This window comes from Hemicordylus capensis, chromosome 4, assembly GCF_027244095.1.
Source record: "Hemicordylus capensis ecotype Gifberg chromosome 4, rHemCap1.1.pri, whole genome shotgun sequence".
NCBI lineage: Eukaryota > Metazoa > Chordata > Lepidosauria > Squamata > Cordylidae > Hemicordylus > Hemicordylus capensis.
Window position 1 is genome coordinate 203,276,332 of NC_069660.1, and position 18,443 is coordinate 203,294,774.

The 18,443-nt window shown below is 44.5% G+C and overlaps 1 long non-coding RNA gene across 1 annotated transcript in view; it reads right to left on the reverse strand.

The window, feature by feature from the left end:
* LOC128352963 (uncharacterized) overlaps positions 1–6,928 on the reverse strand; it is a 62,443-nt gene extending 55,515 nt beyond the window's left edge. The window contains exons 1-2 of the long non-coding RNA XR_008320740.1: positions 6,682–6,928; positions 5,678–5,862 (exon numbers count right to left, since the gene is read on the reverse strand). This is a non-coding gene — a long non-coding RNA (uncharacterized LOC128352963). The remainder of the gene's footprint in view (positions 1–5,677; positions 5,863–6,681) is intronic.
* Between the last annotated feature and the right edge of the window lie 11,515 nt (positions 6,929–18,443).

Here is an 18,443-nt window from a genome sequence, read left to right on the forward strand (position 1 = left end):
TAAGAAGACAAACTTTTGCATTGTCATCAGTACTGAATCTATTGGAACCTGGCTCTTCTTCCTTGCATCCTCACATCAGGCGTTTTCTGAGGGGAGCCACCAACTTGGCTCCTCCTCCTGTACATAGGTTTCCCTCTTGGGATTTAAATCTAGTTTTAAAGGCGCTTACTAAAGCTCCGTTTGAGCCCCTGCACTTAGCTCCCTTGCGAATCTTGTCCTTTAAAGTTCTGTTCCTTGTTGCCATCATAACTGCACGAAGGGTTTCTGAGCTAGCTGCCTTTTCAGTGCGTAAGGAGTTGTGTATCTTTCAGAAGGACTGTGTTGTCTTGAAAGTCCATGGAATCTCCAGTCACAATGGCATATAGTCAGGGATTATGGGAGTTGTAGTCCAACATCTGCTGGATGGCCAAAGTTGTGCAGCCCTGGTCTAATATAAGCAGGCACACCCTAGGCAAGTAAGTTCAGTGAATTTATGTATATAGGCCTGGCCACATGCTGCCACTGAAGGCAAAATCCTTCAAGGCAATTAGCTAATATGCCATTTCCCCTCCAACATCCTTGAGATGAAAAGAGGCACAAGAGTGCCTTTGTAATGCCTATTTCACTCCCAGCTCAAATCAAGATGCGTGCATTTTGCAACACATATAAGCCTGCTATATTAAATTCTTGAGAGATCCAGGAGAGGTAACTGAAAGTTGAGAACTCATGAGTACGTGCGCTTGTAAACGAACAAAATTTTGAAATGACATCCCAACCATCTCACTCAAAGGCAAAATAGGGGATGTGTTTTATCAGACACGGGTACCATAAAGCAGAGACTGTCCCTGGTAAGCAATGGGAGAGTATGACATGAATAAAGGTGGCTAGGGGCTTGGACAGGATTCCTTTCCCCAACCTCGGATATCAGCCTGAGCAGAAACCTAGCCACTAGCTAGTCTGGAGAGGAATATAATGGACACATCACCGTTCTTCCCAGCATCCTGTCCCTGCTAGTGAAGTTTTTTTGTCACTAAAAATATTAGTGGGTGGCTTGGGGAGAGCCAGGGCAGGGAAGATGAGGATAGTAATTTATTAGATGTGTCACTTTATTAGTTAATTAACTGTATGAGTTGCAGTTGATGGATTAATTAAGTCTGCATATATTTGCGTAAAAATAAAATAATCTGACGGGAAAAGCATATGTTGGGTGTTGGGTTTTTTAATGTAGAGGATTTATTGGCCACTTCTTATTTTACAAAAACACCCAGCAGCTTCCAAAATAAAATAATACAACAGAAACAAGATCCACTAGAAATATTGGCAGGCTAAAGTGGCAGATACAAGCAATATACTTTAGCTCTGATCTTACACTTGCCTCCATGCACACACAATGGATAGAGGAGGAAGCAGGATTGTATGGGGGCGGGGTGTGTGTGTGGCCTCCATGTGTACAGTTGCATGCACATTAGCTCTTTGCAACATCAAGACCCCTGTATGGCAGTGGAAACGCTGTGGTGTGGAGAGCCCATGAGCATATAGTATTATGCACATAGGAGCCCTTGCTGACATGCCATTCAACTGCAGATCTCAAGGGTGCAGTCCTGCTTCCCTTTCCCAGAGTTGTATATGTGCCATGGAAGGGTATGTAAAAATGAGCAGCTTGGTCTTTTAGATTAGGAATGTGTCTATTGCAGCAGGCATTTCCTTAGCCATGGCACTCTTAGCTTTTATGGAAGAATTGAGAATGCCTCTTCTGAAATGCCCCTTTCAGTTTTTACAAATTCTCATTTTTAAACAAATTGTTCTGGTAAGAACTAATCTGCCTATTTTTCTTTCATGATAATCTTAATTGATAATGACTATCACAAGTTAGCTCACTTCAGCCTTAAACATTCACACGTCCGCTATGTTTAATTGAGGTTGATGACATTATCACAAACTATGCCGTTGAGTCCCTACAACTGTACCCAATGTGGTTCATATCAGTCCAGGCATTGCAAAGTTGATGGGGGCAGCGTGCGCACACACACACACACACACACACACACACACACAGCTGAGTTATCTCATAAGTTTACTTTCCTTAAGGGAAAGTAGGCTAAAAATAATCTGCTGCCCAGTTAAACAGGGAAACTTTTGAAGATGCAATTTTGTATCATTATTTCTTGTTTACACAGTCAGACAGGTGTTATTGACTGGTTTGTTTTATCCAGACATCGAGTCCTTCCCAAGGACCTGGGATGGCTGAATTTTATCATCAATACTGTTGGTTATTATAGATATTGTCACAAAATATAGGCTGTTCCCAGTAAAGTTGCATTTTGTAATTGGCTGATGGTGAGTTCTGTGGCCCCTATGGTGTTGAGGTGCTCTTCAAGTTGTTTTGGAATTGCACATAGGGCACCAATTACCACTGGGATTATTTTGGTCTTTTTCTGCCACAGCCTTTCAATTTCAATCTGTAGATCTTTGTATTTGGTGATTTTTTCTTTTTCTTTTTCTTCTATTCTGCTATCCCCTGGTATTGCTATGTCGATTATTTTCACTTGTTTTTCTTTCTTCCCAACTACAATATCTGGTGTATTGTGTGGCAGATGTTTGTCTGTTTGTATTTGGAAGTCCCATAATACTTTTGCATCTTCATTTTTAACCACTTTTTCAATTTTATGGTCCCACCAATTTTTGGCTACAGGTAGCTTGTATTTTTTGCAGATGTTCCAGTGTATCATCCCTGCTACCTTGTCATGCCTTTGTTTGTAGTCAGTCTGTGCGATCTTTTTACAACAGCTGATTAGGTGGTCCACGGTTTCATCTGCTTCTTTACAAAGGCGGCACTTGCTGTTTGTTGTTGGTTTTTCGACTTTTGCTCTGATTGCATTTGTTCTTAGTGCCTGTTCTTGTGCAGCCAGTATTAAACCCCCTGTTTCTTTCTTCAAGTTGCCATTCTTAAGCCATTTCCAGGTCTTGGTGATGTCTGATTTCTCACTTATATTGTATAAATATTGACCATGCAGAGGCTTATTTTTCCATTTTTCTGCTCGGTTCTTGACTTGTTCTTTCTTGTAGGCCTGCTTTGTTTCATGGGTGTTGAATAGTTTTGCATTATTGACCATTTGAAGTGCATCTTCTTCACTGTCCTTGATATATTCTTCAAGGCCTCTTTTCTCCTCCTCTACTGTTTGATGGACTTGCAGCATTCCTCTTCCACCTGAGCTGCGAGGGAGATATAGCCTATCTACATCACTGCGGGGGTGTAGAGCATGATTGATGGTCATTATTTTCCTGGTCTTACGATCTAGCGTCTCTACCTCTGCCTGGGTCCAGTCTATTATTCCTGCACTGTATCTGATAACAGGTATAGCCCAGGTGTTTATGGCGTGTATGGTGTTCCCGCCATTGAGTTTGGACTTTAGGATTTTTCTAACTCTTTTTGATTTTTTTACTTTTGCTCATTGCATTTGTTCTTCTTCTTCTTCTTAAAAAATAATAATAATAATAATAATAATAATAAATAATAATAATTTAGATGCTGCTTTTTGATTTTAAAAAAGTTTACCAAGTGGTTTATGTAGCAAAATAAATGCAACGGTTCCCTATAGGGCTGTGCTTCAGAGCATCTGAAGCCGTATAATATACCCCAGTCCTTCAGGATTGTTTGTAGGCGGTTGCTCCCAGTGTGGCCATCTCCACACACCACTTTGCACTCCCTGTGCTTATGGACCGCTTTATAGGAAGTAGAGCCCCATTCTGCCCCCACCAAGATGCATGGGAGTGTAGTAATCCTTTCCCATAGAGCTTTATGGGGGAAGTGCTTGAAAGGAGTATAGCTCCCAGTGTTCCCCGTGCACTCCACCTTGCATGCCTTCCCAGCCATCATTGGGGCAGTATGGGGCTCTGTTTCCATAAAGGAGGCTTTCCCTTACACTGGCAGCATGCAGTACTGTGCTGAGACGGCGACACTGGCAGCTGCCCCCACATGACCAGTTCCAAAAGCCTGGCACATATTATTTGTCTTTGGACATTCCAAAGTACAGCTCTAGTGCCCTGTTTCCAAGTGGCTCACAATCTAAAAAAGTCAGAAGAGGGACACCAGGCCAGCAAACAGCTACTGGAAAAGATGCTAGGCTGGAGGCTGAAATGAGTAGGGTCACTTGCTCTCCCCCACCGCTAAGTATAAGAAAAGCTCCACTTTCTAAGGTCCAGATTTGCCCACTTTAACAGGCTGTGTTGTACTTCTATTCTTCCAGGAGCTCTCAGCAGCTCACAGTGTGGTTTTAGGTGGCCCTTCCCTTCAGGGTCTGTCTTGCTTTGCCTCTGCACGAGCACTGCATCATGAGATCACTCTGTGGTCCACAAATCATATGTCTATGGCCCCTAATTGGATTCAGGTGAGACATCCATTTATCTAGGTAGGTTCCTTGCTTATACAGCTGTTTCAAGAAGTTTGTTCATGGATTTCTCACTGGATATTGTATTCAGCTGTAGCAGGTTGGTTTGCTGTTCTTTGTCTGCAGGAGAGGGGCATCCCACTGTGTCTCTTGCGAAGCAAAGGGAGTTTTACAGGTACATCTCTGCGATGCATCATTCTTCAGCAGTGCACTGCAGTGGCAATTAAACAGCGCTGATGGTTTATCTATTCACTTGGGAGCTATTAAAAGTAAAGGTTATACATGCTAAGCCCGAGGCAAGAGATGTGACACCACCACTCTCTTCCCAAGTTCTTTTCTGCATTGCCTTCCTCTTCAGTGGTGTGAGACAATGTTTGTTTCTCTTTGGCTTACTTGTCCCCTTGATCATCAAGCACACTTTTGTTGCAGAAGAGGGTTTGTGGAAAAGACACTCGTGGACCAGATTCAAAGTTATTTTAGTAAATTATGCCCAGATGCTTCAGCAACAAGAGCATGTCCCTGCTCAAATACATTTCCGTTTCAAATAAGGAAAGGGAAGCCTGCTTAAACTGGAAAGAAAGGTGACAATTCTATGCATGCTTTGGGATTAAGATTTGCTTCAAAGTAAATATGCATAGGATTGAGTTGTAAAACTGGCAACAGATGCTTTGAATTGGTGTGAGATTCTTTATGTAGGAACCACAGATAACCCAGGTAATGGAATCATCACACTTCTTGCAGTCCCACCACTTATTTTTGTCTATTGAAAAGAGTTGTATCCCACCCCCTCCAGCGCAATACTGCTTGTCTCACAAAGACAATAAACTAATAAAACAATATAAAATTAAAAACGTGTGTGCCTGTTCAGCATCTAGCCCAGTTCCCTGCATTAAAGGTACTGTTTACTGAGTTTAGATAGGCTTCATCGATTTGCAATAAGAAACAGCAAAATTCTAAACACGGTGTCTGTACCCAGCTCTAGCAAAGCAGCAGTTGTAAACAAGAACTCAAAGAAGGAGCTCTCAAACCAGCAAAGGCTGGCTGAAGATGGAGGATTTATTTAGAAGCTAGAATGAAGCCCTGCCTCCTTCTGAAGTTTGGGTTGACGCCAATTCAAAGCAGGTGGGCTGCCTTCCCTTACTCCCAAGTAGGTCCATCAGGAGGACGGCCCTGAGAAGCACGTTGCCTTTGGTGTTGGAGTTTGGCTTTTGCACAGTGTCACCTTTGCTCCTGGGGTCGCAGGGACAAAGCAGAGAACTGGGACCAGATGCTCAATGGGCAGACGAGTTCAGAATAGACAGAATAGGCACCTTGCTGGGCCGCACCAGGTCTTCGGAGCTCCAAGGCTTCTTTGAAGGGGCAACTGCAATGAGCTCTGGTTGCTCAAGGACTGCTGGAAATAAGGGGCTTTTACTGGGGCCAGGAATCTTAGATGGGCTGAGCTCCTCCTCCTCCAAAGGGTCTCCTCTCCTCCAGCTTGAAGCCTGTGTGAATCCTGACACACACACAGTCATATGCTTAAAGTTATTGAAGAGAACTAATAAAGGAAACTAGCTGGCTCGGGCACAGAGCATCTGTGCCTCTAGTTGTCCCCCCCCCCCGATTCTCAACTCTCCCCCTGTTCTCTCCCGCCACCGTCTTTCTCTCCCCCTTGCCTCCTCCTCTTCCCTTCCCCCTCTTTTCCCCCCTCCCCACCGCCTCCTTCTCTTCCCCTCCTGGCAGCTCACTCGCAAGAGCTGCCACACAAAGGATTAGCCACGAGTATGTCTTAGCGAATTATATAGATAGATTAGATTAGATAGATATGCCCAAATACTTGTCAATGCTCCTAATGCTTTTGCAGTGATTGGTCAAAACACTGGGAGGCAAGAAGCAATTAGTGTTGCCATATTCTGGCTTTCCAAATCTGGATGCCTAATTTGCATATTATGTACATTGGCTTGAAAATAATTTTTGAGCAGAATAGTGACTGCACGTTTTGCTCCATAACTCAATTTCTACAAGGGCTAGAACTTAGCTTTGTTTTGTTTTGTTTTTTTAAAATGAATGCTCAAATCCGGGCGAATCTGGGTGGGCTACGCAATCTGGATTAGATGCTTAAAGTCTGGGTGAAACCCAGAATTTCGGGGGGCATGGCAACTCTACAGCAATTGAGTCAAATGCAGCCTGCATGTTTCCCCTTCCTCCATAAGTTAAATAGTGGGAAGCTTTCTTTTTAAAAACCGAAAGCTTAAACTGAAGCAAAGGAGTCCTGGAATATTCTCCCCACACTACACTTCTTAAATTTGTTCATTTTTCTCTTCAGCAGACTTACAGAGCTGTAGGATTTCAGAGTGGACTGCAGAGTCAAATTAAGTTATGAGAGGCCTAAGGCTAGTGGGAGAGAGAAGCTAGAGTGGAGTGCCTAAAGTAGGGCCTAATAATATGAGGGCCTATGGCAACACCCTTCTTAGCCTATGGGTTAATCCAGCCCTGCTGATCTATCTTCCACCCCACAGAGACATAGCAGCTAGCCTGCTTGAAGATTCCTGCATTAGCCTGTCAAGACCATTGTTGCTATACTGTTGCTTTATGGCCAACTCCCAGAAAGCCTTTAGCCAGCGACCCAGGTCACATGACTGGGAACTGGGCCTGCGGCCATCTATGCCTGGCTGAAACTTATTGATGTGCTGGTTGCTATACTTTATATAATAAACAGAATGATGTTATATCCTGTCTTGATTCCTGCCTCAACAAGAAATATTACAACTCTGTGGTCTGATTGTTGAGCAATTCGTGGAGCAAAAGGATTTGCAACAAGGTAAGTCAACAGGTCTTTCTGCCGTGGCTGCTTCCAGAACCCCTACTTCTCATTAATGAAGAGGACCGGAATATTCGAGTGAATACAGACAACCATTTACTATCTGGTAATTTAATAGTCTCCATGTAACTGCTCCATAAGCTGCTTATCTGTGTTGTTTTGCTAAGTGGAAAGGAGAATCTTATGCTCTCCTGCTTCCTTGTATTTCTGATCAGGATTGCTAGTGGCTGTTTAGGCTGAAATGAACATCATTGGTTCACTCAGTTTTTAATGAAGGATCTAGACAACATACTGTAACTATTATAAACTATTATATTCCAAATATTTCCTGTGTTTCCCTCCCATATTTTTTCAGACCTGATCTTAAAATGTAGTTGCAGTGTCAGCCTATATAGGCTGGCAAATCTACTGAGATGTCCAAGGGCTATTGTGTAGCTTCCTCCTTGCCCCTTTCTTCAAAAACCGCTGCTGTCAGTCACAATTTTTCACAATTGTGATTGTGTGTGTATGTATGCCATTTGTAACGTGATATGTATTTTGTATTTTTTGTTTTTAAACACAATTGCTCTGGTTGCAGTGGAAATGGCTAATCAACCCATCTTAGTGCAGGGTGAATTGGCGTTAAGTACTAATTCAGGAATTCTGAAGTCATGTAAAATAACAGGAAGTAATAGTGGCAGAGCTACTTTAAAAGTAAGGGGTGAGGAGGAAGCAACTACCTAAAGGAATAGTGGCAGGGAGGAACAGGACCTTTTAATTCCATTTCCATCTGACTGAGGAAAAGCAAAATATCAGCAGTGCTAAATGGTCATAGTGTGGAAGCAATCCAGCTACAGAAATATGGTAGTATTGTCTCTCTGAGTGGCAAGGAAAATCTTCGCATACGTTTGCTCCTGATCCATAAGTCCAGGGAAGCTGGAAGTTCTTCTCGCCATTTGGAAGATTCTTCTTATCACTTGGCAGGATAATAGAGATGACTCACTTTTGTAGTATGTGCCTCATGGTAAATCTCCCCTTGGCAAGATTAGAATTGTTCGGACCACGGTTTTTCCAGTGACACTCATGGATGTGAAAGCTGGACTTTGAAGAAGAAAGACAGAAAAAGGATTGACGCTTTTGAACTTTGGTGCTGGACAAGACTATTGAGGATACCCTGGACAGCCAGGAAAACAAACAAATGGATCATAGAACAAATCAATCCAAATTTTTCACTCGAGGCACAAATGACCAGGCTCAAACCATCATACTTTGGACACATGTGAAAACCCAGCTTCCTTGAGAAGTCCATAATGCTGGGGAAATCGGAAGGAAAGAGAATAAGAAGATGACCAGCAGCAAGGTGGATGGACTCGCTTACAACAGCAATGTAATGCTGTGGTGCAGTGCTATTTCCTGCACCACTGTGAGACCTCAAAAGCCAAGTTGAAGACAGATCATCCTGGAGAAAAGCTATCTATGTGGTTGCTAAGAGTCGACACTGACTTGACAGCACTTAATCAATCAATCAATCAATCAATCAATCAATCTTCTCAAAGGGAAGGTGTCTCAAAGGGAAAGCTAAACATCTTCTCAAAAGGGAAAGCTAAGCATCTGATGGATGCATGTGTGCTTCAGTGGAAGCTAAACTCTACCATTTGTAACATAATCACAGCGAAGTAGTGAGCAAGTGTCTGTTGTCTTAAATAGCAGAATACAGAAATCAATAAATGTTGTAATCTGATGTAATTATGACCACTGTCTGTGGGCCACTTGAAACAGACGCTGCTAAAAGATTATGTATAGCTTTTTCTCATTCACCTTTGAATACTCCAAAGTCTGATGAGGCCACTTCAAATATAAACTAAACAATTTCTCTTCCTCTTAAGCTGGCATGCCAACGTGCCTCATGGGGTGAAGACGGACATAAAATGTTTACAGTGGTCATAGTGGGCTCCTCACTTGCATTCTGATCTCAGTTTTCAGCTTTTGCACATGAATGTCAACAAGTGTAAACACTTAGGAACATAGGAAGCTGCCATACACTGAGTCAGACCAAAGGTCCTTCTAGCTCAGTACTGAATGTCTACCCAGACTGGCAGCGGCTTCTCCAAGGTTGCAGGCAGGAATCTCTCTCAGCCCTATCTTGGAGATGCCAGGGAGAAAACTTGTAATCTTCTGCTCTTCCCAGAGCCGCTCCATCCTCTGAGGGGAATATCTTTCAGTGCTCACACATCATCTCCCATTCATATGCAACCAGGGCAGACCCTGCTTAGCTAAGGGGACAAGTCATGCTTGCTACTACTTGTTCAACCATCGTGTTACTTTGTGTCCCCTGTGCTTCACAGGGACTGCTTGCCTTTTTGTTTAGGCTTTTAATGTTGACATGTATTCTTATGTATACATATAAATTTATCATTCACCTTATAATATATTTGAAGACACTTTAAAAACAGTTGCAAAACTGCTTGGGAGGTAAAGAGAGGGAGATGTGTTAGTGATGTCACAGGCGCTAGCCACAGCTATCTCTCCCCCAGCTCAACTGGATTGCTTAAGGGAAGCCAATTTTCAAAGCTTGCCCCAGGGCAGAAAAGGGCATGTTTATGTGGACTTGGTGAGGGAGCTTTTGATTCCTCCATGCTATTCTTAAAATGTTACATGAACTTGCCTGTAGGGATGAGCATGATCCTGTTTGGCGCTTCCTTTTTCAAGCACTCAACAGGTTTGAACGCTGGCATTCAGTCTTGATAGGCAGGGTAAAGCAAAGATAAAGTGTGCTGTCAAGTGGATTTCGACTCCTGGCGCCCACAGAGCCTTGCGGTTTTCTTTGGTAGAATACAGGAGGGGTTTACCATTGCCATCTCCTGCACAGTATGAGATGATGCCTTTCAGCATCTTCCTATATCGCTGCTGCCCAATACAGTACCAGTGGGGATGCGAACTGGCAACCTCCTGCTTGTTAGTCAAGCATTTCCCTGCTGTGCCACTTAAGGTGGCTTCGATAGGCAGGGTGGGGTACCTTTTAAAATGCAGATAAGGACCTGTTTGCCCCCGTCTTGCCACTTTCCCCTTGCTGGTGCTCATTTTAGAAACAGCCGCATGGGGCTGCAGTGCTGTTTCCTGCAGCCCCCATGGCATCGGCATGCATATGGCTCGGCACATGGCTGGGGAACTACAATGGGAGTGACAGGAAAGGACCACAACTCAAAATGTCTGCCTTGGTGCAGACAGAAGGTAGCAGAATCAACTTGCACAACAACTGTCAGATGCGGATGCCCAAGGTTAAATTGTGCAAACCTCATGAACCCACTAAACCTGCTGTCAAAAATCCCTCCATCTGGAAATATCTGGTGATATAGGAAGGTTGGTGGTTCCTCTTCCCCCCACTACCTCATGGCCCCTGCTGCCTTTGCCTTCTCCACACCACCGTTTGGGGAGGGTGACTGGCATCGCTTCTGGGTTTGCACACTGGTCATGCCCTCTGCACTGATGTCAGCATGTTGCGTTGATTGATTGATTAAGTGCCATCAAGTCGGTGTCGACTTTAAGCGACCACATAGATAGATTCTCTCCAGGATGATCTGTCTTCAACTTGGCCTTTAAGGTCTCTCAGGGGTGCATTCATTGCTGTCGTGTTGCATTAGGGATGTTATATTTCTTTGGGGTGTGTGCTCCGCATATTCTGGATACTGTTCTATTATAGTTACCTGCAACATAATTGAAATAAGAAACACTAGCCTATGGCCATCCTACCTAGGTCGTTGCAAAAGACTCTATAAACATTTACGTGTGCATTAAGACAACCTATTTTTTTGTAATCCTACTAAGTATTCTTAACTGTATCTAAAAGCTGAGAAAGCCTCAGAAGCAAGCAGTTTGTAGTAATTGAATGAAACTAGGTTTTTAAAGTTATTTTCTTTTTGCAAGCCTCTCTGAGTTGGTTTTTAACTCAGGAAAAAGGGGGAGGCCTGAAGGGGCTTTCTCTGATGCAAACACACCCTCAAACATTCAGTCGGTATCTGTTTTCTCACCACATGTAAGCTTGACCATGGAAGATTTTTGTACTTATCCAATAGCAAAATAGAGGTTTCCCTGGGATTCCACCCCAAGCCCAGGGAAGTTCAAGCTCTGTTGATAAGACTGGTGGTGATGGCAGCATTTTGAATCTACCAATAATGCAGAATAGTTTTAGGAGAAGCCTAACCAGGCAGCTCAGCCAGGAGCGGATTAACCTCTTTGCTGCCCATAGGCAAAGAGGGGAAATCTCCCCCTTTTCACTCTAAAAAAAATCGCCTCCACTGCAGCTGGGTGCAGGGTGGGGGGATGAGGAGAGAAGAGTGCCTCCTTTTAGCGTTCATTTTAAAAATGCGCCACAGGAGCAGTGGTGGCCTGACTCTGGCCCCACTGCCCTCCAGGAACTATAACATGCCTTTGTCATCATCGGCTCGCTCGGGAAGCCCAGCGAGCTCCTCTCTCCATCTTTTCAGGCAGCCGATGCTGCCTGAACAGTGTTTATTTCCCTTTCTCTCCCTCGCTAGGCCACTACTGCTCCTGCGGCGCATTTTTAAAAGGTATGCTAAAAGGGGCACTCTTCCCTCCTCGCCTCCCCATCCTTCTTGTAGCCAGCTGCTGCAGCGGCGATGTTTTTTAGAGTGAAAAGGGGGAAATTTCCCTTTGCACACACACACACCCCAGCTACCGCCACACCCAGAGGGGCACGGCAAAATTTGAGGAGCGTAAAAAGTTGCAAAAGTAGGCAGATGCTTCTGCCTCTGCGGTAATCCACCACTGAGCTCAGCAGGGATGATTCAGCATTACTTTCCCTCATGTGAGCTTGCTCTGATATAAAGGCTTTAATCTGCTACAAAAACCATACCCTGCTTTTGCTGCCATCTGAGGGTCAGCCCAGATGTTGCACACGGATGCCTATAACATCACCCCACAACCCTTTAAAACTGGTAAAGATGCTTCTAGAGAGATTATTGGGATTGAAGAAGAAACAGGGGAAGGATGCTTAGCCATTTACCTGCCTGATGTTTCCCTGCTTCAAATGCCCACCCCCAGCAGATTCTCCCCATGAAGTTCCAGATAGGTTTTGTTTTTGGAACCCCACACAAGAAAAAGCTGATGAGGGTAATGATGTGGAATAGGTGGAACATCCAAGAATGGTGTCTTTATTTGCACTTTGAAGGGTTACAATCCATTCTGTCTCCACCAGACTATGCCACCGTAGACTGCTGCATATATAAATCCATCCTGAATTGCTGCTGTTCTGTATGATAGCTTTTAGGATAACACCCTGCAGGGCTGTGGTCATCCACGGGAGTGGGTTGTAGTAATTTCCTAAGGAATCTGTCCTTCAGATAACATACGTATTACAGGAACTAGCATGGTGCATCATGAGCTTGGTAACAGAAATGCTAGTCGGATACGATGGCATGAATGGCTGCAATAAGTGCTAGTAGGAACGGCTCCAAGGGATAGCAAGGGGGAGCAGGCTCTCCCCCTCCAAAATATTTCCCATTCCCTTTTTTGCACCCCCATGCACCAGACTGGATTTTTACAGCAAAATGTCAGACAATATAGTCAGAGTATATTTTGGTCCTATAGCTTGAATTAATTATTTTCAAAGGCCTCCATTGTTTAAAGAAGCCTTGTTTGCTCAGTTCTCTATCCCAGAATAAGCAGCAGAAGCAGTGGCAGAGGGAGGATGGCGGCGGTGGCTCATGTCTGGCCACCGCGGCGGCCCCCTAGCCATGGCCCCCTAGCCATGTCTGACATCAGGCGTGGGGGTGTGGTCTCCCTCCCAAATGGAGCTGTGCTCCCTCCAAAGCAGGGAGAGCCACGTCTGGCCATGCTGCCAATGCAGCGTGGGCCGATCTCCCTCCCAAATGGGGCCATGCAGGAAGAGCACGACCATATATGGGCATATCCATGCACCAAAAACCACAGATACATGAGACTCTATACCAGGGTTTCTCAATGTTGGGCCCCCAGATGTTATTGGACTTCAGCTCCCATAATCCCCAGCCCCAGTGGCCTTTGGCTGGGGATTATGGGAATTGAAGTCCAATAACATCTAGGGACCTGACGTTGAGAATCCCTGCTCTATACCGCAAATACCAAGTTTGGGTATATATTTCCTGTGGATACGTGGAACCACGAATAGCAGGACCACGAATAATGGGGGCCACCTATATTGTCTAGGAAGAATCACCCATTTTCTGAATAAGCATGAAAATTGTCAACTGAGCTTCATTAATAAGGTAAATAAATTAACATTAATTTCCTTACTATTAATACTTCTATAAATATTTAATGTATAGCAAAACCAATAATCCCCTAATAACGTTCTTTGCCACTCCTTTGTTTCCCCAAACTGGTTGTTCCAGAGTCACTCCTGAGCAGCAGGGACATATATGAAATCTATTCTGTCTTGTGTGTTTATGCACAATAACCAACAAAAAAACTTGAGCCTTTAGGGTTCCTGCTTATGTCATGTTTTTAGGTGAAAAGCACCAGGGAGCCGAGATTTGCTTCGTCTCCGTGTTGCGTGCCCACTGGTGGCAAACTTTCCTCTATGAGTGCGATGTATGAATCGCGCTCCTTTCGCTGGGTCTGAAACCATTCTAGTTCATATGATGGCTCATGTCAGCTGATAAAATGTGTCCGTGATTTTCTGCTCCAGTATGACAGCTGCCTAGACTTGAACATTTTAAATAAAATAATTAGTTCCAGCAAGCCAATTTGATTTTCTGAAGAGATCTTTTCCCTATGGTTGTATGCTACAGCTACAAATCACTGTTCCCAGGCCTCTCTGGGGGCCCTTGGCACTGGCACAGGGAACCGAGCACATGAGCTGGTCAGTTACCACGGCAGCTGTGTGGAATTCTGACCACACGGAAGCAATCTGCTGGATAAGGGTGCACTTCTCACTGTGATGTTTAAACCAGGCCTTTGCATTTATCATTCAAAGCTATTATACAAAGCAGAGGTAATTCAGGTTGGATTTATATATGCAATGGTATAGTCTCGAGGTGACAGAATAGACTGTGTCCTTTCAGAGTGCTCTTATATTTAGCAGGGGGAGAGCAACTGGCCCTATCCAGCCACAGCACAACATCCTTCCAGTGGCTATTGCTCATGTCTACCTTATGTTTCTTTTTAGATTGTGAGCCCTTTGGGGACAGGGGGCCAACTGATTTATGTATTATTTATTTTTCTGTGTTAACCGCTTTGAGAATTTTGTTGAAGAGTGGTATATAAATATTCATAGTAAGTAGTAAGTGCAGGTAGAGATGCCTTTAAAAAAAAAATGTTAAAAAAACTCTCCCAAAATAGAAAATTGGGAGAACACACCTCTTCCTTCTATGCAAGTTGTCTAACTGAAATGTCCTTTTAAAAAAAAAAACAACCCAAAATGGGGGACATAAAACATGTGAATGCCCACCTACAATTTGAAGAGTTACAGCTGATTCTACTGCCTCAAGACTCAGCCCCCTCATATTCTTGCATGGATAGATTAGATCCAGTCTCCAAGCCAAGCTAGACGCGAGACACAGAAGCATGTCACACAGGGGCGGAGCTATAACTGGGTGGATGGGTTCAAAGGACTTGAGCTGCCCAGCTACTGGGAGCCACCTGGCCCACCACTTCCACCCACCCACCCTGAGCTCCAGCTGGCCTCAGTTCCCAGCTGTCTTCATTGTCCGCTGAGTATTTTCATTGTTCTCTCCACAAGACTGAAGAAGACACCCAGCCAGCCATCAGGTCAGCAGGGAAATGAGGTCCAGAGGGTTGCTCTGGCCCTTGCCTGTGACTGACCATACTCCTTGCATGTGACATCACATGCAGGAAGCATGGCCAGCACTCAAAGGGGCCAGCGTGGCCCTTTGGACCAAATTTCTCAGCCAGCTTCATTGTCAGCTGGGTGTCTTCTTTGGTCTCGCTAGGAGCTCCCCTAGCTATGTGCCTAATGCAGGGCTGCTCGACTGCGGCCCTCCTGCAGATGTTGGCCTACAGTTCCCATAATCCCTGGCTATTGGCCACTGTGGATGGGAATTATGGGAGTTGTAGTTCAAAAACATCTGGGGGGCCTAAGCTGAGCAGGCCTGGCCTAATATAACAGCACCCTGATAGCCCTTCTTAAAAAGGAAAAGATGCTTCCCAAGTAAGTTCTTCCCAAGTAAGAACCACAATCAGAGAAGCAAAGGGGGGAGGCTCTCTTGTTCCTTTTCCTTGCTGCCATTTCCCTGCTCCAAATAATTACCTTCTTCCTCAGCTTTTCCTCTTGTGGGATTCCAAAATATCTATTTGGAGCTTCATAGGGGCCAACTCCACTGGAGGGGGGCATTTGGAGCAGGGGAACATCAGGCAGGTAAAGAGATGCTTAAGCCTTTCTTTTTGTCTTAGCTGTTTCTTTTTCAGTCTCAATAATCCCTCCAAAAGGATCTTTCCTTATTTGAAAAAGATGGTGGGGCAATGTTATAGGCATCTATGTGCAACGTCTGGTTTGGCCCTCAGATATAGGCATCTACGTGCAACATCTGGTTTGGCCCTCAGATGGCAGCAAAGGCAGGATATGGTTTTAAATTGCCCAAGGTTACATAGTCAGTTTAGTGGCTGAGTGGGGATTTGAACTCAGAGCTCCCCAGTCTTAGGATGTCAGACAAAGAAGATCTGAATACAAATCCCCACTCAGCCATAAAGCTTCCTGCTTGAACTTCAGCTAATCTTTCAGCCTGTCCTACTTCTTTGGATTGTTATAAAGATAAAAGGGGAGGGGTAGAGAATGATGGATACCGTTCGGTATTTGGGAGCTACCATTCGGAGCTTTGGGAGAAAGGCAAAGCTCAGAGTTGCTGTTATGTAGCTAAAGACTGCAGTGCCTATAGGGGACCTGAATACAAAGGGTGTATTATTGTATTAGCCACCTAATGGCACAGCGGGGAAATGGCTAGATTAGCAAGCCAGAAGTTGCCAGTTCAAATCCCTGCTGGTATGTTTCCCAGACTATGGGGGGAAACAGACAACCACAGGGCTCTGTGGTTGCCAGGAGTCAACATCGACTTGACAGCACACTTTAAATTTATTATTGATTTATTTGTATTTAGTTATTAGACAATAGCAAAATGGAATAAATCCAATAAAACGGATTATACAAAATTACTTCCCCAAAACTGCTTCCCTCACACCAGGTTTCAGGTGCATATTTGTAAACCCTTGTAAACCCTTTGACCACATTTCATGTAATAAAACAAATGCTGGAACTTAGTTACATGCATTTGTGTGCAATGAGTTATGCTGGCCTTGGGCCGAAATAAACAAATAAACAGACAAGTGTGCAATGAGTTGTTCCAGCTGATGTTTTCTTCATCTTTATACTCATTGCTCTTTTGTTACACCACATCACAAGAAAAAGAACCTTTAAACCCACATTGGTCTTGGATAAAGACCTTATCTAGTTAGGAGCAATTCAGTTAATTTAAAAAGGGAAAAGAACAAAGTTTAGAAAGGAACAGCCCAGCTATAAAGATGTAGCAGCAATGATAACATATCTGCTGGAGGAAGGGTCACTTAAATACCTTGTAAAGTCGTGCTAAATACATGGTTGCCATGTCTTTCTGGATCATTTATTAACTCTTGGAGGAAAGCCTGTGTCAAATTAGCACGTTGAGCAATCTGACAAGTTTTCTAGTTTGGTCTTTCCTCTTATTTTGTCCAATAGCTGAGGACTCCCTTTAGCACCACTGGAATGGGGTGGTTCTGCACAGAAAATGCCACAAGCAGATCTGAGCAGACCTCTCTTCCCCTCCCTTTCTGAGTTCAGAGAGAAGGTCTTTGCTGCTGGAGTTTTTGTTGCCAACCAGTTTCAGGGCCACCTTACATGTTAAGAGACGGTCATCATGTTTGCTTCAACGACCGTGGCGCTTCCTGAAGTAAACATGTAGGTGCCAGTCAACTGGTGGTGGCCCTAGACAGGGAAATGCACCCCCATCCATATCAGAAGACTCATCTGACCACTTCAGAGGGTTTCAGATGAGCATCGCAATGCAGGTGGGAACTCGCATCTTTATCCACATCAATTACATTAGCAATGGCACCCAAGACCTCTTTGTGCCTGAGGCAGGATTCCCAGTGCTGCCCCCTCTTTTTTCAAACAGTGGTGGTAATAGCTGCTGCCACTAGGGTTGTGCACGAACCAGTTTGGCGGTCCTTTTACGGACCGCTGAACTGGCTTGAATGTCCAGCGTTTGAGCCAGTTCAGAGGCGGGCAGGGGGAGGATTTCCTTAAGGGGCAGGGAGGGTGATCTTCCTCCCCTGTCTCATTTTCCTCTCTGGTGCTCTCCCCAAAATTGCTGCTGCAGGGCTGCAGTATACCTCCTTGCAGCCCCGGTCAGCGTCCTACCAGAAGTGGCCTGCACCTTAAAGAACCCACCACCACCACCTCTGAACATGTTCATGCACATCCCTAGCTGCCACCTGATTTTGTGTGTGTGCCTCTGTGCTGGTCTTGTGGTAGCAAGCATGAATTCCCCCTTTGCTAAGCAGGGTCCACTCTGGTTTGCATTTGAATGAGAGACTACATGTGAGCACTGTAAGATATTCCCCTCAGGGGATGGGACCACTCTGGGAACAGCATCTGCATGCTTGCATGTAGGAGTTCAAAGTTCCCTCCCTGACATCTCCAGATAGGGCTGAGAGAGACTCCTACCTATAATCTCTGAGAAGCCACTGCCAGTCTGGGTAGACAATAGTGAGCAAGATGGACCAATGGTCTGACTCAGTATAAGGCAGCTTCCTATATTCCTATGTACTTATCTCTACCAACTACTGCCTACTAATACTACGACGACGACTATTTATATACCACTTTTCAACAAAAGTTTCCAAAGTAGTTTACATAGAAAAATAAGTAAGAAAGATGGTTCCCTGTCCCCAAAGGGCTCAGTCTAAAAAGAAACAGCCGCCCCCACAGGAGGGATATTGTGCTAGGGTTAGATAGGGCCAGTTGTTCTCCCCTGGCTAAATATAAGATAATCACCACTTTAAGAGGTGCCTTTTTACTCAGCACTCCTTTATAGTGGCAACAGCCACCACTGCACAACATGTGCACCCTCTTCCACCTCTTTCCTCACTGCTGGACTGATAATGAGAAGGGGGGAGAAATGGAAGAGTCACTGTGTGAAAGGTTGCCCTAAAGAACATCTACATGGCTATTATACCCTTTCCACAGACCACTGTACTACTAGTACTTTCCAGGGCCAGACTGGGGATACTGAGAAGGTGGTGGAATGTAT